Here is an 18,588-nt window from a genome sequence, read left to right as displayed (position 1 = left end):
ATGGCGGGTTCCATCCATCGATCTGCAAAGCTTTATATGGAGGAGGGTTGGCTACGTTCCTAGTGCAAATCGGCAACCGATTCCGTTTTGAATAAGATAAGAAGACGGGTTTGCTATTTTTCAGCCGGATGAAAACAATTCGGCTTCATTCGTTTTTCTAGCCGCTCGATCTCTGTTCTGGGATTTGTGCTAATCCGTTTTATTCCTAGCTTCAGTTCTCTTCGTTGTCTTATCGGGCGCGCAAGCGAGACCCGTTTTGTTTTCCCTGGCTGGCCGAACCGTTGGTCCTTTTTTTTTCTCTTTTTGTCTCCCTGTAGCTGCCTTTTCCCCTCCGGCCCTCCCTTTTCTCATTCCTAGCATGCATCCGAGAGAGGGAGAGAGAGAGTCATGGCGATGTTGTAGATCCCCTCGCCGCCGCATCTGCCTGCTGATGTCTACTGCATCTCCCGCCTTGAGGTGTGCTGTATCTCCCCCTTCCCTCGCGCTCCGTCCCTCCCAATCTCCCCTCCCCTTCTTTCTTTTCTGCATTTTCGATGTGTTGTCTTGCTCCTTAGATCGATTGAGTTCAGATCGATTTTTGTTTAGGTTGTTGTTGTTGTTGATGTGTATATCGTTAGGGCACTCAGATTTGTTCTTTTAGATAGTTGAATGTGATAGCCCCGCGCCCTTTAGTTGTATGTGGTCTGTCCTGTTCGTGCACTTGGATTAGGCTGCAGGAGTGATTAATCTGCTATAGGGGATTCATTTACTATGCATGGCCATTTGGATTAGGGCTTCTTTGCCTTGAATTGGCTGGCTCGTTTTGTTTGTATATGTATGTGCAAATGCTCAGTTGGTTCACAATGGGACACCGTAGAACACCCTGGAAGTGCCCTGTTGTAGGTGTTAGATCGCCTGGCCATTTTATGTTTTCTATGAAGTTGTGTTTTCAGTTTTTTTAGATTAGAGTTTTAAGTAGTGTTTTGTTTCTGTGTTTGAATAGGCATCAAACTTTCTATTCTTGCTCTGTAGTTGTATGCTCATTTAGGGTTCCAAATCACATTTAAGTTACCTGTCAATTATCATGTAGGTTCTAGTTTTCAGTGTAATTTTTAGTGGATTTTATCTGTACTATGGTAGTGCAATTACTGTGTGTTGTCAGTGCATTTTTAGTGTGTTTTAGTGTAAATATTATATGTAATTGCACTGTTATTTGAGTGCATTTTGACTGTAATTCAGTGGTTTAGTCTTGCATTTGTTCCAGTGTACTTTCAATGCAATCTCATAGTAATTGCAGTGCACTTCAATTTCATTGTTGATGTAATCTTTGATGTAATTACAGAGTATTCTTGCTGTATTACTTCTTTAGCTGTAATCTTTTTGTTGTAATTTCAGATTAATCTCTCTGTAATTACAGAGTAATCTCTCTGTATTTACAGAGTATTCTTGCTGTAATTACTTCTTTAGTTGTAATCTTTTTATTGTAATTTCAGATTAATCTCTCTGTAATTACAGAGTAATCTATCTGTAATTTTTTGATGTAATCGAGTGAATATACAGTGTAATTACATATAAGAATTTTAGTGGTGTTAGTAGTGGAATTTGCTCTGTTGTTCTACGGGGTATGAGTTGGTTGTTTGTCGTGAACTTTGTGTAAATGTGTGTTTTCTCCAGAGTGTAGATTTCCGCTCTTCTTCAGCTAGATTTCCGCTCCAGTACCTTGTGATTTCGGTAGGTTGTCCTTGTCTTCTCCCTTTCCCCATTGGATTTCTTCTAGATCTAGTTGCTTGTTGATTCCCCTGGCATTTGATGCACTTATAGGTGTATGTGTATTTGTAGCGGAGGACTTTCCTGGCAATTTCGTTGCAGTTGTAGCGGTAGGTGCATGGATGTAGCGGTGGATTTGATTCCCCTTTTGATTTTCTATCACTGGCCTGGGCGTCTGATTCTGCTGACTATTTTTTCTATTTGGCATGTGTTTCTAGGTAGTAATTGCATCTAAGTTATAGCAGCTCCATAACTATAATTTCATTTAATTACAGTGTAGTTTCCTCTGAAATTGTAGAGTAGCAGCACTGTAATTACAGTGTTGTTATAGTGTAATTTCCAGAGATAACCAGAGTTACTGTAACTTCTGGGATTGTTAATTTTACAATCACTGCAATTACAATTACAGTATAATTTCAGGTTATTTACAGTGCTATTGTCAGTGTATATTTAGTGCAAGTACACTAGATCAGAATGAAATTTTCATTGCAATTACAGCTTGTATAGCAATAGTTGGGGAGGGGAATGGGAGTTTAGAGGAGGGAGTTGTGTTGAGATTAGACATGGGATGTTACCAGGAAGTCTCGTGCCCCTTCAATTCCCATTCCCTAACTCTAATTACCCTCAACCAAGCTGTTAAAGTATTTTTTTGGAGGGTTTGTCTATGTTTGGTCTACAAGCATTTTAGATCTTTTCTTTGTGGCTTGTCTTTGTTGGCTGGTATTTGCATTCATTTTAGAACCATTTATTTATATTTATTTGTGTTCGGGTAGTATTGCATCTAAGTTACATCACTTCATGACTGTAATTTAATTTTAATTACAGTATAATTTCCTCTAAAATTACAGACTAATCGCACTGTAATTATATTGTTACAATGTAATTTCAGAGTAATCACAGTGTACACTGTGCTATTTTGTTGTAATTACTGCAATTTCGCTATAATTTACGGTGTTGTTACAATGTAATTTCCAGTGATAATCACAATGATATTTTTACTGTTATTACATATACTAGGATATTTACTGTATTTATAGTTAGTGCAATTACAGTGTAATTTCAGTAAAATTACAGTGCTAATTAGACTGTAAATCACAATGTCTTTGTTCGGTAGTGTTGCAGCTAGTCACACTGTCAACATATACTGAATCTACCTTTGTGTCTGAAACTTTGCCAAGTTCCTACCTAATCACCCTACAGTACAAATATACAGTGTAATTTTTTATCATTTGTACTCATACACTCTTGTCTTTTTTTAGCATTGAAGCAGTGAGATGTGATAGGGCCTGTTGTTCATATCGTTCACTTGGTACTTCGTGCCCTAATGGACATCTAGGCAACTTCCTGGTAATATCTTAATGTCGTTTTTCTTTGCTCTTTTAAAGGAAATCGTCTTGAATAATTCCGGGCCTGAACTGATCTGAAATGCTTTTGAAGATGCTAACGGTGCATTTCCAATGTGGACGACCAACCATGTAAGTACTTTAATTTCTGCTATCTTTTTTGGTGTTTGTCATTGCCCTTTCTTTTTTTATTTCTTATTTCCTCTATATACATTTTTCTTTATATTCTTCTTCCTTTTTGCAGCTATACTTTCCTGTAACCATTCGAAAGCATTGGTTTTCTTTCATCGTTTCTTTGAAGGAAAGACCCTTTGCTTTCCTTGATTTAGCTTTCGATGAGCATTCTTAATTTCACTTGCAGATTTGTCATCCGCTAGTACATTACTAATCAATTTGTTTCTAGATTAGTTTCCTTTTTGAATGCACTATTTTTTTAATCTTTTGAGATTTTCTCTTGTATTTTAAATTTTATTCAAAGTATTATAAACTTCATAGGATTCTGGGATGCTTTTGTTACTCCCATGATGAGGAAACAAATCGATTCCGAACAATTTGACCGTATCTACCTAGCTGTACCCAACCAGACCAATATGTAATTTGGTTTTGAGGTGGTCTTCGGTACATGTGCGATGACAATAACATGTTCGCCTGTGAACAGATAGGAGGGGATGATGACAATGAGGATATGGATGTAGATGATTCATATGCTGAAAGCGAAAGCCATGTAGGTTTAGAATTATGTACGTTATTTTAAAGTGAAATTAAATACGCATCAAGTCTTATATATCATATTTACAATTTGCGTAGATGGAAGTGGAAGGGCACTATCAGTGGAATTTTTCTGATGATGGCAATGACGAAAACGATATCGATGCATCTTATAATAACAGCTCGAGCAAAGTAAGTAGTGGAAAGTGAATACATATGATAGTCCTTATACAACTACTTACTGACATATACTGTTCATTGTATTTTTTTCAGGACGAGGATGGTGACGCGTGCGAAAACGACGATGATGCCGATGGTGATGAGTGCAATTTTGATACTGGGTACGATGAATACCAGCAAGAATCACCGGACATGCATTGGACGGTGATGTCCACGACGTTCAGGACAGACGAGGAGGCATATGATTTCTATAACGACTATGCGAAAAAGCGAGGCTTCAGCATTAGGAGGGACAACTTGAAATATAGTAAGGGTATCGACGCACATAGGCGGTTGAGGAGGTTTCTCTGTTCAAGGTCTGGGAAACGACAGGCCAAGTTTTGTACCATGGAAGGGAAGAAGCGCAGGCTAAGAGCGGAGACTCGGTGCTATTGTGAGGCCCATCTAACTGTGAAGCTTGACAGAGAGCGCTCCATTTGGTATGTGAGCAGTTTCAGCGATGATCATAGTCACACTCTTGCTAGACCAGATGAAGTTATATATCTTCGATCTCATAATCAGATAAAGGAATACCAGAAGCTCGAGATCTTAGCAATGGCAGGTGCTGGGCTAAAAAAACATTGGATTTATGACAACTTCGTTAGTAGGTATGGATCATATGCACTGGCTGGTTTCGGGAGGAGGAAGCTTTATAACATGTGTTATAGGGAGAAAATGAAGTTGCTAGCAAAGGGTGATGCAGACACTGCAATTGGTATCATGATGACGAGAAAGACAAGGGATCTAGACTTTTTCTTTGAGCACACTGTCGACGCAGAAGGAAAGCTGAAGAACATGTTCTGGTGTGATTCTCAGTCACGTCGGGATTACCTTGACTTTGGTGATGTAATCGTCTTCGACATCACTTACAAGATGAATAGGTACGGAATGCCATTCATACCTTTTGTTGGTCTAAACAATCATCGTTGCACCACTGTGTTCGGTTGTGCAGTTGTGTCAGATGAGACGGAGGATACATACGTTTGGCTGTTGCATACTTTCTTAAGAGCTCATTGTCAAAAGAAGCCGAGGTCTGTAATTACTGACGGAGACGCAGCCATGATAAGGGCCGTCAGGAAGGTCCTTACTGATGTGTGGCATCGACTATGTTCGTGGCATATTGAGAAAAACATGCAGAAACACCTCCACCACAAGTCCCTTAAGGAGTTCAGGGCTCTTATTTATTATGCCACTACACATGATAAGTTTGAGGCGAGATGGGCACCTTTTAGAGCTAAATGGGAGTCGGAGAAAACTGAAACATGGTTGCGTAGGATGTACCGGAAGAAAAGGCTATGGGCTGCATCATATCTGACCGGTGGGTACTTCCTTGGTATGCGGAGTAGCCAGAGGAGCGAGAGTCTGAACTCTTGCCTTCATATGCATCTTGACTCTGGCATGACAATTGTTGATATGGTTGTGCATTATGAGAACTGCATTGTTCGGCTCCGTGAGAACAAGTCACACGACGACTGCCTGTCCACACAGACACTCCCTGTAGCAGTACTCGACGATTTCAAATGCATTGAAAAAGCCGCTGCCCGTGACTTCACTACGGTGAACTTTTACCTCTTGCAGAAAGAAATGAAGAAGGCAGCGGATCTTGAGATCATAGATAGACTGAGTGGAGCCGTCAGTAGGAGATTCATAGTGGCATAGAAAAATAACAGGCAACTGAGATTCAAAGTGGACTATACACCTAATAATTCAGAAGAAACAGTGAAGTGCAGTTGTGATAGTATGAAACGTAAAGGTCTTCCATGCAAGCATGTTCTTTATGTTTTAGCCAGGTTGAACGTGCAGGACTTACCTAGGTGCTTAGTGCTGCGAAGATTCAGCAAGAATGCTAGAGGTGGACTGCACGTGAAACGCACTAGCGATCTCTTCGCATGGGGATGGGCAGGTACTGAGGAGAGAACTAAGTACAGTGAGTTGACTATTTTGTCTGCGGAAGCAAATCATGCGGCATGTCATAAACCATTTCTATTTGATAAACTGAAGGCTGCTCTGGAGGATGTGATAGCAAATAAGGATGTTCAGGAGGAAGATTACGTGAGACAGCATACAGTTGCACATGATGATGCTTTTGTGCCGAATCAAAATCATGTTTTTGTTGGTGATCCAGAAAAAATCAATACAAAAGGAGCACCGAAAGGGCAGAATAACAAAGGCCGTGGTAAGGAACCTGGCGTGACTACAAACGGTAGACCCAAAGGTTTTGATGAGAAACCTATACGTCTATGTGGTTTATGCAGAGGAAATGGTCATTTCAAAAACAATTGTCCTCAGAATCCAAAGTATGAGCACACCATTTCATTAACTTTATTTTCTTGTTTAGTTAATACTTTACAAATTTTTGACGTATATTACAATCTTTCTATGCAGGAACATGGCATGATGATCGTAGCAAAGAAATGTTTGAATAAAAAGAACAACTTTTGATTACAGTTGATGATTTATTTGGTTGTCTTAAAGAATAGTACTTACATATTTGTTTCGTTACATTGATACGAAAGACTTGTAATCACTGTTTACTTATGTCATATTTGTTGGCACTATACTCGTTGTTCTTAATATGATATGCGGCATACAAATTTTACGTTATAATATGATATGCGTTATATAAATTTAACATGATATGTATCATATATATTCTTTTGTATCAATATATAATTTTGTATATAAATCATGCATGTTTGGCGATCAGAGGCGCTGCACAGCCGCCGGTTGCTTTAACCTAAAAAAATTACGTTAACAGGCGCCCCGCGGACGGCGATCCTGAGGCACTGCACAGCCGCCGGTAGGCGCCGCGGGGGCGATCCCGAGGCTGACTCCGCCCTCGGGCGCAGAGGGGCACACGCGGGGCGAGGTAGAATCGGCCTCGGTGCCGGCAACGGCGAACCCTGGGGCGACGCGCGCCGCGCGCCCGCTGGCAGATGATGCGGCCCACGTGCGCCATGTATCGCCAAACGTGCGGCACGGCGGGGCGAGGTAGAATCAGCCTCGGTGCCGGCAACAGCCAACCCTGGGGCGTCGCGCGCCGCGCGCCCGCTGGCAGATGACGCGGCCCACGTGCGCCATGTAGCGCCAAACGTGCGGCGCTCGCCTCTGAGATATCATCGTCATATATCGTCAGAGTATTTTAAAACCACAAATCGTTTATTCACGAGAACACTCATTGAACATAAATTATAAATAAAATACTAAAATAAGAAATGATAAAATATATTTTTAATAAATTTGCCAGGTAATATAAACTTGACATGCTAAAAATATTTGAAACTCACATAAAGAAATAAAGCATCCACACATAATTCTCAGTCATGAACAAATAATATTTCGACAATCACATTGAATTGTCGTATGATATTTTTATTTTTGTTTGTTCTTCGCAAGTCGAATTACTTTGTTCTTCACTTCTGTAAGCTTATTTTCGGGGGACATAATAATTCCAGCTATCATTCTTTCTCTCAAACTATCAATAGATTCCTGAAAAGTAATAAAAATAATATTATTTTCTTCACTTATATATGATATAATGTACTAATTTATCTTACTTAAAATGTACCCACCTGAGAAATAGGAGTAATAAATTTTTCTCCGTCCCAGTATTGAAAACAGCGAAGAACGAACAGTCCACATGAGTTCCTATGTTAAAAAAACATAAGTGCAATTTTGAAAGCACGTTAAGTAAGATAGCATTTGACCAATTAATATATTTCAAAAGCACATGGTACATGTAACTCACCCATCTTCTTGTTGAGGCATGTCGTAGGGGACTATAGGCCATGCGGACACATCCGGGAACGACATAATAGAACTGTCATTTGCATCTTCAATATCTCCTGCAAGTTGCTCTCTCTGACAAAAAAATATGAACACGTTGGCTACATACGGTAAACAAATTGTATGGTTAATTGTACACACATGAATACGCAACTTACAAAATTTTCAACGAATATCCTGGTAGCTTTAGAGATATTTAATTCCCCCCTCAAAGAATCAAGAATTTGAAACTCTTTCTTTCTAGTGTGCAAAACACATGTAATCCAATGGTTTTTATCCTTATTTAACGCAAAATAAGCCTATTTTATAACTTAAATATTGTTAGTAAGCTCGGCTTTCACATAAGATAGTAATGAAAATACAATTCTATAATACAAACGGTACCTTCGGTTTTGCAAAATATTCTGTCATGCATCTGTTGAGAGGTTCATTTGCACGTGCTAAACCTTCTGGATCGTCTACTGATTTCCCTCGTCTTACTGACTTTGACCGAGTGTTCAATAACCAGGAAGATCTATATGTGGGTACAATATACCTGTCTTTGACGAGACTTGAATCTGATATGTACGTCGCATAAGTGTCAATTACCTGAAATAAATGAGTAAATTTAAGATGGATGCAACATACTTAACGCATGACATAAGCATGACAATAAAGATACATACATCATCGGATATCCATGCATGGTTAAGTATCTGGCAAACTCGGTCCGCAGAAAGTCCTTATTTACCGTTGTTGAATATTTCATGATTCTTATGTTTTGGTGAGTGCTCGTACGCTTTCACGTACTGCACAGCGGCATGCACCATATCATCCACAGAATGATCAAATTGATGGGTTGTTTCATTAAACAGTTCTACAACACAAGTCAATAGAGTTAAAGTACAAATTTATACTACACAATTTCCAATAATATATTCATAGCATGTTTAACTTACTCGTTTTCGCGATACGTTTCACACGTTTTCTCGGAGTCTTTTTAACATAAGGAGATTTCGTGTACTTTGACCCACACCGCTTTCGCTTCGCTGGAATCACCACCTTCTTCTCTTCTACCTCGCTATTACCATCTGACAAGGCCTGTGACACTTCTTGCTCATTTTGAGGGACTTGCCATCTTGCAGCTTCTATTTCATCGGTTTTTAGAGATGATGCTTCTTTTTTTTCTGACTGCTCCGGGACCTCTATAGGATCCTCCTTCTCATCTTTAAAGCTACTCAAGTGACCAGTACTAAATTTGAACGAATTCCCTTCTTCAGAATCCAAATCATAATGCCCACTGCCATTTCGGCCATTAGGTGTGTGTTTGTCATCATACTGAAATTCTTTTTGAGGATACTTGTTTTCATACCTGGACTCACTATTCTATCCATACATATTTTCTTCATCCTCTGCCATTGTGCCCGGTTTGTACCGTACACCTGTTTTATTCATTTTCTCTAACACTCTCTGCAAAAGTAAGCTCATTCACATGTTATATCTTTTTATTAATTTATCGAGTTTAATAAAGTGCATAGCAGAGTTGTTACATTTTTACCTGTGCGCATAACTCCGGCATATGAAATAATTCCTTACGAATTTCCTTCATATCATTCATAACCCGGTCCATAAAAGGCATTAGATTAGCAGGGACCTCGGACACGTTGTCCACTTTTTTCTTTCCCGTAACGGATGACTTTCGGCTACTATGTTTCTTACTGCTTTCAGCTTGTTCATCTGCAAGTTTTTTCATTCTATACTCCTTCGTAATGCAGTCATCAATCTGCAAAGTGAGTATGCAACGACAACATGAGTACATAACATTCTCAATGCAAAATCAATGTACAAGTAAATAAGCATTATAATATTACCAATCCATGGCCACGACCATTTTCCAGGTCGTACTTGTCTCGTTTCTCCGCTTTAGATTCAGTCCAATTTTTCATTAGGGGAACTTGCAACGACAACGGGTCATTTTTCGGGCCGGTGGTTGGCTGCACCTTCTCCCAATATAAGTACTACAAAACAAAAGACAAAATAAGTTACAAACACATAAATTAAAGGAATATGAAATAGCATTAATTAATAGCATACCTAGAGTAGGGCTAGGTTGCCACATGGCCATTGCCTCACACGACCGTCCTCCTTGAGTTTACCAATCTCCGTCAAACAAGTTCGCAAAGTGAACACGTTAAAATTCAACGTGCTTATCCGCTTCACGTCATGCACCAACGCGTAGTACTCCTTTCGTATGGAGACAGCCGACATGAGTGCAATAATGGTCCCAAGCAAAACAAGAACAGCCATCCGAAGAAATTCATCGTCGGCGGATTTATTCCTCACAATTTTTTGAATCAAGTCATCTATCATTATCTGACCATTTTTTTTGTGAACGTACTGAATAGGAATTTTCTTTACTAACTCTTTTCCTTCCGTCGCAAGAATGCGAAAAACATCCTCGCCTTCATTCTTGAACCCAAATATTGAAAACACATCATCCGGTCTAAGTGAAATTAGGCCTTAACTGCCACTATTTTCTTGTATCATGAATTTTTTGCTGTTTGGGTTATAACCTAACAACATAAAATGCAGCAAAAAATCTCTCATTTGTACTGACGAATGATCAACATCTCTTCCAAGCCTGTTTCGTAGAACCTAAATCGCTGAGCGGTGGTAAATCTGTCAACAAGACTTATCCACTTCTCTATGGAACATGGAATCACACCATCGTTATCCATACTGCATGTTAATATTTTCCTATTAATACATATGATTACGCAATAGCATCGACATAAATTGTTCGAGGTGGGAAACGTGACCTTAATCCGGGCGACAGCCGCCGAACAACGGCTGTGGCGGAGCCGAAAGCAGACTGCCCAGCGTCGGCGATCTGCGCCTGCGGGCGTGGGGGCAGTCTGTGCCAACGAGCGCCGTTAACTGTGGACAGCGATGGACGGCGCCGCACGTGCGGTGAGATCGTTGCGCGCCTGAGGGCGATCGTGGTAGGGCGATCGTGGTGGGGGCGACTGGGGCACGGGGCGGCGTACGGGGGGCGAATGGTGTGGATAGGGTTCCGCCGTGCGTGGCGGTATACGGCGCTGTAAAAGTAAAAAAAATATTCGTCCGCCGTCTAGGCCCAGGCCCGATACCGCCGAACCTATAGCGCCCAACCTATAGCGACGGCAGCCACCGCCGAACACGCCGCAATTTTTTTTGACGCGCTACAATGTGGCACACAAGCACGCCTGCAAAATTTGGGTGTGTTTCGACACTCGATGCATTTACTACGATTTTCTCCGTGAAAACACCCAGAAAACGTCTCCCGACGTGACGCGACTTCCGTTCGTACTCCGATTCCGTCGTAATTTGATGTGCGAGACCGTGGGGGTCACTCACACGCGCATGCAAAAGTTGGGTGCATTTCGTCCATGTTGACATGTACTCACAGTACAAACCTGAGGTGTCGGTCTGGGGTGCGACATGCATTTAGTATGTGTTCTCTTTCGCAAAGCCATGAAACGCCAGGATTTTTTTTTGACGCGCTATAGTGTGCCACGCAAGCACGCCTGCAAAATTTGGATGTGTTTCGACACTTGATGCATTTACTACGATTTTCTCCGTGAAAACACCCAGAAAACGTCTCCCGACATGACGCGACTTCCGTTCGTACTCCGATCCCGTCGTAATCTGACGTGCGAGACCGTGGGGGTCACTCACACGCGCATGCAAAAGTTGGGTGCGTTTCGTCCATGTTGACATGTACTCACAGTACAAACCTGAGGTGTCGGTCTGGAGTGCGACATGCATTCAGTATGTGTTCTCTTTCGCAAAGCCATGAAACGTCGGGATTTTTTTTGACGCGCTACAGTGTGCCACGCAAGCACGCCTGCAAAATTTGGGTGTGTTTCGACACTCGATGCATTTACTACGATTTTCTCCGTGAAAACACCCAGAAAACGTCTCCCGACATGACGCGACTTCCGTTCGTACTCCGATTCCGTCGTAATCTGACGTGCGAGACCGTGGGGGTCACTCACACGCGCATGCAAAAGTTGGGTGCGTTTCGTTCATGTTGACATGTACTCACAGTACAAACCTGAGGTGTCGGTTTGGGGTGCGACATGCATTCAGTATGTGTTCTCTTTCGCAAAGCCATGAAACGTCGGGATTTTTTTTTGATGCGCTACAGTGTGCCATGCAAGCACGCCTGCAAAATTTGGGTGTGTTTCGACACTCGATGCATTTACTACGATTTTCTCCGTGAAAATACCCAGAAAACGTCTCCCGACGTGACGCGACTTCCGTTCGTACTCCGATTCCGTCGTAATCTCACGTGCGAGACCGTGGGGGTCACTCACACGCGCATGCAAAAGTTGGGTGCGTTTCGTCCATGTTGACATGTACTCACAGTACAAACCTGAGGTGTCGGTCTGGGGTGCGACATGCATTCAGTATGTGTTCTCTTTCGCAAAGCCATGAAACGTCGGGATTTTTTTTAACGCGCTACAGTGTGCCACGCAAGCACGCCTGCAAAATTTGGGTGTGTTTCGACACTCGATGCATTTACTACGATTTTCTCCGTGAAAATACTCAGAAAACGTCTCCCAACATAACTACTTAATAAATTTCATATCAAATACTTATTTTATGTATGAGTATTTTCCAAATTATTATTAATTATAAATTATAACAAATAACACTTTACTATTATGAAAACAACTGTAGCCATTAATGCAAAACAAACAACAAATAAATAATGAACATTAAATAAATTATAAAACATTTACAACAAATAAAAATGAACATTTTTAAACAATAAATAAATAAAACAAATAATCCCACCTGGCCCGCCGAAAGACGCCGCGCGATGGCCGGCCCACTGACTGTGGGCGATGGCGCGCGTGGGCCGGCCCAGAGTGTGCGCCCGGTGCGGGGGCAGGGTCGGCGGAGAGGACTAAAGTTTAGTCCCACCTCGCCCGCCGAACCACGCCGCGATCGCCTTATATGCCCAGCTCGCACCGCCCTATCAGAATTCCTCTGATCCCCCGCCCCGTCTCGCCGCTGCCCAGTTGGCCTGTGCTGGCCGCCATTGCTGCGCCGAAAGGCCGGCCATTTCGCCACCCGGCTTGATCGGGCCGGACCGATTAGGCGCACTTTGAGTACTGCCAGCGCACAGGCGGGCTTATTTTTTTGGCTTCTTCTCCGTAGACCGTTCGGGTAGGAGCAAAGGCCTTGTCCGAAAACGAGTTATTTTTCGACATCCTTCAAATGAACCCAATTTTTTTCCACAGTATTGTACCATCATGAATAGGATGCATGGCAAGTCTCGTGGCTTTTTGCCATTTTATGATTTTTCTATAATTTTTTCGGTCGAAACACTTTAAATGCTGACCGGATGTGACGCAACGTGCTCTTCGTATCGAAATACCATAAATTTTTGGATTATGTGTGGGAGTGGGCATACTAACTCACATGCAAACTTTCAGGCCATTCTGAAGATGTCAAAAAATTGACCTTCTTCTCCGTAGACCGTTCGGGTAGGAGCAAAGGCTTTGTCCGAAAACGACTTATTTTTCGACATCTTTCAAATGAACCCAATTTTTTTCCACAGTCTTGTACCATCATGAATAGGATGCATGGCAAGTTTCGTGGCTTTTTGCCATTTTATGAATTTTCTATAATTTTTTCTGTCGAAACACTTTAAATGCTGACCGGACGTGACGCAACGTGCTCTTCGTATTTAAAAATTGACCTTCTTAATATGATGCATGAATTTGAAACAACAAAGACGCTGACCGGACAAAAATATTACAAAACTTTATGTATTAATAAAACGAACTTTGCATAAAATACTAAACTATCAAAAATAAGATACATAATAATGATGTGATCTGAATTACAATGCATTAGCAGCACTACCGCAGCTGCCCGAAAAGTGTAACACTGTCCGGGTAGCGGCGGCAGAGCTGCCCGGGCAATGCAAACTCAAATCACATTATTACTATCTATCATATCTGATAGGGTGGCTGAATCCGCCTATATAAGCCGGTCTGGGCGTCCTTCGGCGGGCGAGGTGGGACTAAACGAAACCATGCACCCCGCCCCTGCGCCCTCGACCGCTCGCAGGCGCGCCTTCCAGCGGCCCACTAGGACTACTGAAATCGGCCCGCCTCGCCAGTCAACGCGCAGCGCCGCGGCAGGCCGCTCGCACGCGCGCCTTACAGCGGCCCACCTCGTCAGTCAACGCGCAGCGCCGCGGCAGGCCGCTCGCACCTCGCCTGCCGGAGCTCGCCCGCACCAGTTTAAATAGATTTTTTTCATAGGTTTTTTTCAATTCAAGTTTAATTTTTATTTTTTATTTTATTTTTACAATACAATTTTTTTAAAATATATCTTCTAATTTGTTTTGCGAGTATTATGTCAATTTGTTATTTTTGGTTTTATATTTACTTTTCTAGTTTACGTAGGTTTTTTTCAATTCAAGTTTTTTTTTCTAAATTTTTTTTACAATACAATAGTTTTTTTAAAAACATCTTCTAACTTGTTTTGCAAATATTATGTCAATTTTTTATTTTTTGGTTTTATATTTACTTTTCTAGTTTACATAGGTTTTTTCCAATTCAAGTTTACTTTTTTTTCTGAATTTTATTTTTTACAATAAAATAGTTTTTTATTATGTCAATTTTTTATTGTTTGGTTTTATATTTACTGTTCTAGTTTAATTATTTTCTCATTTTTCTTGCAGTACAACTCTTTTTAAAACTAAAAATAACAGTATCGATTTCAACACTTGATAGTTCAACAACATTTAAAAACCATCCATTCAAACACTCGATATTTCATTAGAGTTTTCATAGATATTTTACATAGTACTAGAAATAAAACTTAACCAAAGAACATTACGAAAATAATTAAACATTACTAAACGACATTTTCAAATAAACCCTAAACTACTCGTCCTCCACGCCGCCGAAGTCATCCTCGTCATACAGGCCGTCGCCGTTATCACTGTCGTCGCTGCTGCTGCTGCTGTCGTCGAGGGGCACCACGGGCACGGCCGGCGCAGCCATCGAGTCCTCGAGCGCGGCGTGGTACCCGGGAAAGTCCTCCGGGTCCTCCGGGTGGACGGCGCCCGGGGCGATCTGAAGGTACTCCTGAACGAGTGGCGGCGGCTGCAGCATGTTCTCCGACTCCCGGAGCGCCGTCAGGTAGCCCGGCATGTCGTCCGGGTCGCCGGCCTCCGCCACCAACGCCGGCTCTTGCTACTGCGGCTCGGGCGGAGGGGCGCGGCTGGACCCTGCGCCGTCCCTGCCCCCGGTACGGCTGGACCCGGCGCCGTTCCTGCCCGCCGTACGGCGATCGCCGGGGCCGAGGCGGATAGTGCCGCGGTACAGCTGAAAGCCGAAGTCGACGCGGGCGCGGGTCGAGCGCGCCTCGCCGCGGCGGTACAGCTCAAAGCCGTCTCCCGGCGGAGCAGGCACGACGCCGGCGACCGCCTGCGCGCGGTACGGCGCGACCACCTCCTCGAAGGTGCGGCCGTCCCAGAGCTCATGCCGCCGCGCGCGGTTGTGCTTCGTGCGCGGGCGCGGGCCGGCGTAGGCGTGGAGACGCCGCAGCTGATCGTCGGCGAGGCGGTCCGCCCAGCCAGGGTTGTTGGGGGCGTACCGGGGGTCGGCGAGCTCCTCCGGCGACAGGCGAGCCCTGTACAGGCCGACGGCGCGGGCGAAGAGGTGGGTGCCGACCTCGGGCACCGGCGCAACGGGGACGCCGTCAACGCTCAGGCGCCACGTCGCCGGTAGGCGCACGTCGGGCGCCGCGGGGATGCCGAAGTGGGCGAGCTCCTCCGCCTCCTCCATCGTCAAGTTGGGGCAGGCCATCGTCGGCGAGAGGAAGAGGCACGGCGCGCGAGGAGGTGGAGGGCGCAAGAGGAGGACGCCGGCGACGAGGGAGAAGGCGAGGCGAGGGCAGTGCGACGAGCCGACGGAGGGCGCGAGTTGCTTTTTATAGGGCGTAGCGGTGGGTGGGGCGATCAATGCCGGTGGGCCGCCGAGCGGTGAAGGGGCGCAGAAGGGCAGGCGGCGGCGTGCGAATCGGCGCCGGCGATTAATGAGGGCGGCGTGCGTGGGCGGTCAAGCGGCGGCGTGTGCAGGTGGCGGCGTGTGAATCCGCGCCGCCCGCGGACCGACGCCGGCGACGGGACGGCTCACTGCGCCGGCGTTAATGGTTCGCCTAATCCGTGCCGAATTAATGGATTAGGTTTAGCACGCGTGGGCCCAACCTCCTCCTCACGCGGCGTACACCGCCCCCGTACGGGCGTAGAGCGGGCCGTACGGGCACGCGCCTCGCTACGCCGCGGTACGCCTCCCCCACCTTGATTTCCCATCCTACCCCTACTCACTTATTCTCACGAAGGGGTATCTTTTAATCTGGACCGTTGATGTGTTAGGGGGGGTTGTACCGTGTTTGGTTTTTAGTATGGCTGACCTGGTTCCTGATTTCCTTTTATATTTTGTTCTTGATAACATTGTTGGTATCTTATTTTTTGTTTTTCTACCTTTATTCATGTGAAAAATCAGGCACGATTGTGGCGTCTTTACATTCAAGTTTATGGAAGTGTGGACTAAAAGGACTCAAGTTACTAACCACTTTTCAAGTGCTGACACATCCAACTTAAGGATAAAGTATGCTAATGATATGTTTTTCAGCGAGTTCAACAGTGTGGATAAGTTCTAGTTACTGATTTCTTTGCAGATGTAAGCACTTCTATTTTTTATACTTCAAATTTACAGAATAGAAGTTCATGATTTCCAGTCATTTTTTAGTTGTACTTTTGGCTGAAGGTTGCCCAATTTACGGTACACATCTACATCATTGACTGTCTATTGTACTGTACATTTTCTGCTTTTTGGCTCAGTGTCAATTGCTTCACTTTTTGTGCCGTCCCACTCGCCATTGATCTGGTTTTTGTTTCTGATTTATGTCCTCAATTGCTTCAATTTTTGCTTCTCCTAATTTATGTATGTGTCAATGAATTTCTTCTATGGATCGTCATGGTTGGTTTGTTCCTTGTCCATCGGTCGATTTCTGTTTTTGCTTGGATCTGCTCATTTGGGTAGGATTCTACTAATGCTTGGTGGATTTTGGTCTACTGGTTTGGGTAGGATGCTACTGATCTGTAGCATAGCATGCCTTCCTGTGTGCAGAATTTCTTTATTGTTTTGTTCAGCCATTTCAAATCAATCTTTGACTTTGTGCTTTGGTATGTGTTAGCAGATGCATTTTTTCAAATTAACCCATGATGCTATGTTGTCTTGACCAGCAGTGTTCCAGTGTTAACTGTAATTTCTATTATGGTTTAATGTAATTATATATATACAATAGTTTCAGTGTTAACTCACCAAACTTACAGTGTAATTTCTATTCTTGTTTATTGTGATTATATATTTACAATAGTATCAGTGTTAACTCACAGAACTTATGCGGTGGCCCAAAATCTGGACCCCAACAGCGAAGGAAGAGGGGTGCTGCAGTTAAAGACTGGGTTAATGTCAGTAATCAGGGTATGAGCTACTACTCACCTCATCTCTTTCCCGTCTTTGGGGTGAATATACTACTATTATATTATTGCATGACCATTCGGACACACTTACCTATGCTACTAGTCACCAACTAGTCTAGGTCACATATGTTCGACTGTAGACGCTCTAAAATGTACTGTTTATGGGAACATTTATTTAGTAAGCTAATAATAATTTACCTTTTTTATGGACACACTAATCTGTTTTTCTGTTATCTGAATCCACCCACAACGCATACACATGTGCAATTCTGACAACGCATAAAACTGATCTTGGATTGAATGTTAAGCATTGCCATTCTTTTGCTAGTTTGCCAGAGTAATGTGTTAGTTCATGCAAGACCAAACGCCCTCACCCATAATAATGCGATGGTTTCGATTATCATGTAGGAGTAATGTGTTAGTTCATGCAAAACCAAACGCCCTCACCCATAATAATGCGATGGTTTCGATTATCATGTAGGAGTAATGTGTTAGTTCATGCAAGACCATGAACCCTGGCTAGTGGGGACTGAGCTTGGGTGAATAAACTGCACCTGCCTTTGGTAGGTGTAGTAAGTCACTGAAGCTGCGTCCGGCTAGTTGGCGATCACGGGACGCATTGTAGCCTGACTGAGGCATTTGATTTCGACCATGCACCCGATCGTAATGACACGACGCGACACCCTCCACGCGCACGCGCAGGCACGATCACGAGACGCACGATCACTGGAGAGCTTAAGCTGCAGTCGTAAAGGACGCTAGCGAGCCAGAAGCATTTAGTTTGATTTCCATCCCGGCCCATTCCCCAGAGCCGGCTGGATCACATGCTGACATGCACCAGTGGTGTGCTGCTAGCCCTTTCATCCCTATTCCCTAGACTTTGCTCATCCCTTCAATGAAGAAAATATGCCCTAGAGGCAATAATAAAGTTATTATTTATTTTCTTGTATCATGATAAATGTTTATTATTAATGCTAGAATTGTATTATCCGGAAACATAATACTTGTGTGAATACATAGACAAACTAAACGTCACTAGTATGCCTCTACTTGACTAGCTCATTAATCGAAGATGATTATGTTTCCTAACCATAGACATGTGTTGTCATTTGATAAACGGGATCACATCATTAGGAGAATGATGTGATTGACATGACCCATTCCATTAGCTTAGCACCCGTTCGTTTAGTATGTTGCTATTGCTTTCTTCATGACTTATACATGTTCCTATGACTATGAGATTATGCA

The 18,588-nt window shown here is 43.3% G+C and overlaps 1 long non-coding RNA gene across 2 annotated transcripts; it reads left to right on the top strand.

Moving 5' to 3' along the window:
- The first annotated feature begins 330 nt into the window (after positions 1-330).
- Positions 331-18,319, top strand: LOC125506577. 2 transcript variants are annotated; one of them, XR_007282693.1, is made up of 4 exons: positions 331-456; positions 3,132-3,221; positions 16,358-16,534; positions 17,254-18,319. It is a non-coding gene; the product is annotated as an uncharacterized LOC125506577 (long non-coding RNA). The 2 variants fall into 2 exon arrangements; XR_007282694.1 differs by lacking the exon at positions 16,358-16,534.
- The last annotated feature ends 269 nt before the right edge of the window (positions 18,320-18,588 follow it).

The sequence above is a fragment of the Triticum urartu genome, chromosome 5 (genome assembly GCF_003073215.2).
Source record: "Triticum urartu cultivar G1812 chromosome 5, Tu2.1, whole genome shotgun sequence".
NCBI classification, from domain to species: Eukaryota; Viridiplantae; Streptophyta; class Magnoliopsida; order Poales; family Poaceae; genus Triticum; species Triticum urartu.
Note: the sequence above shows the minus strand (reverse complement) of the source record. Positions and strands in the feature narration are given on the sequence as shown.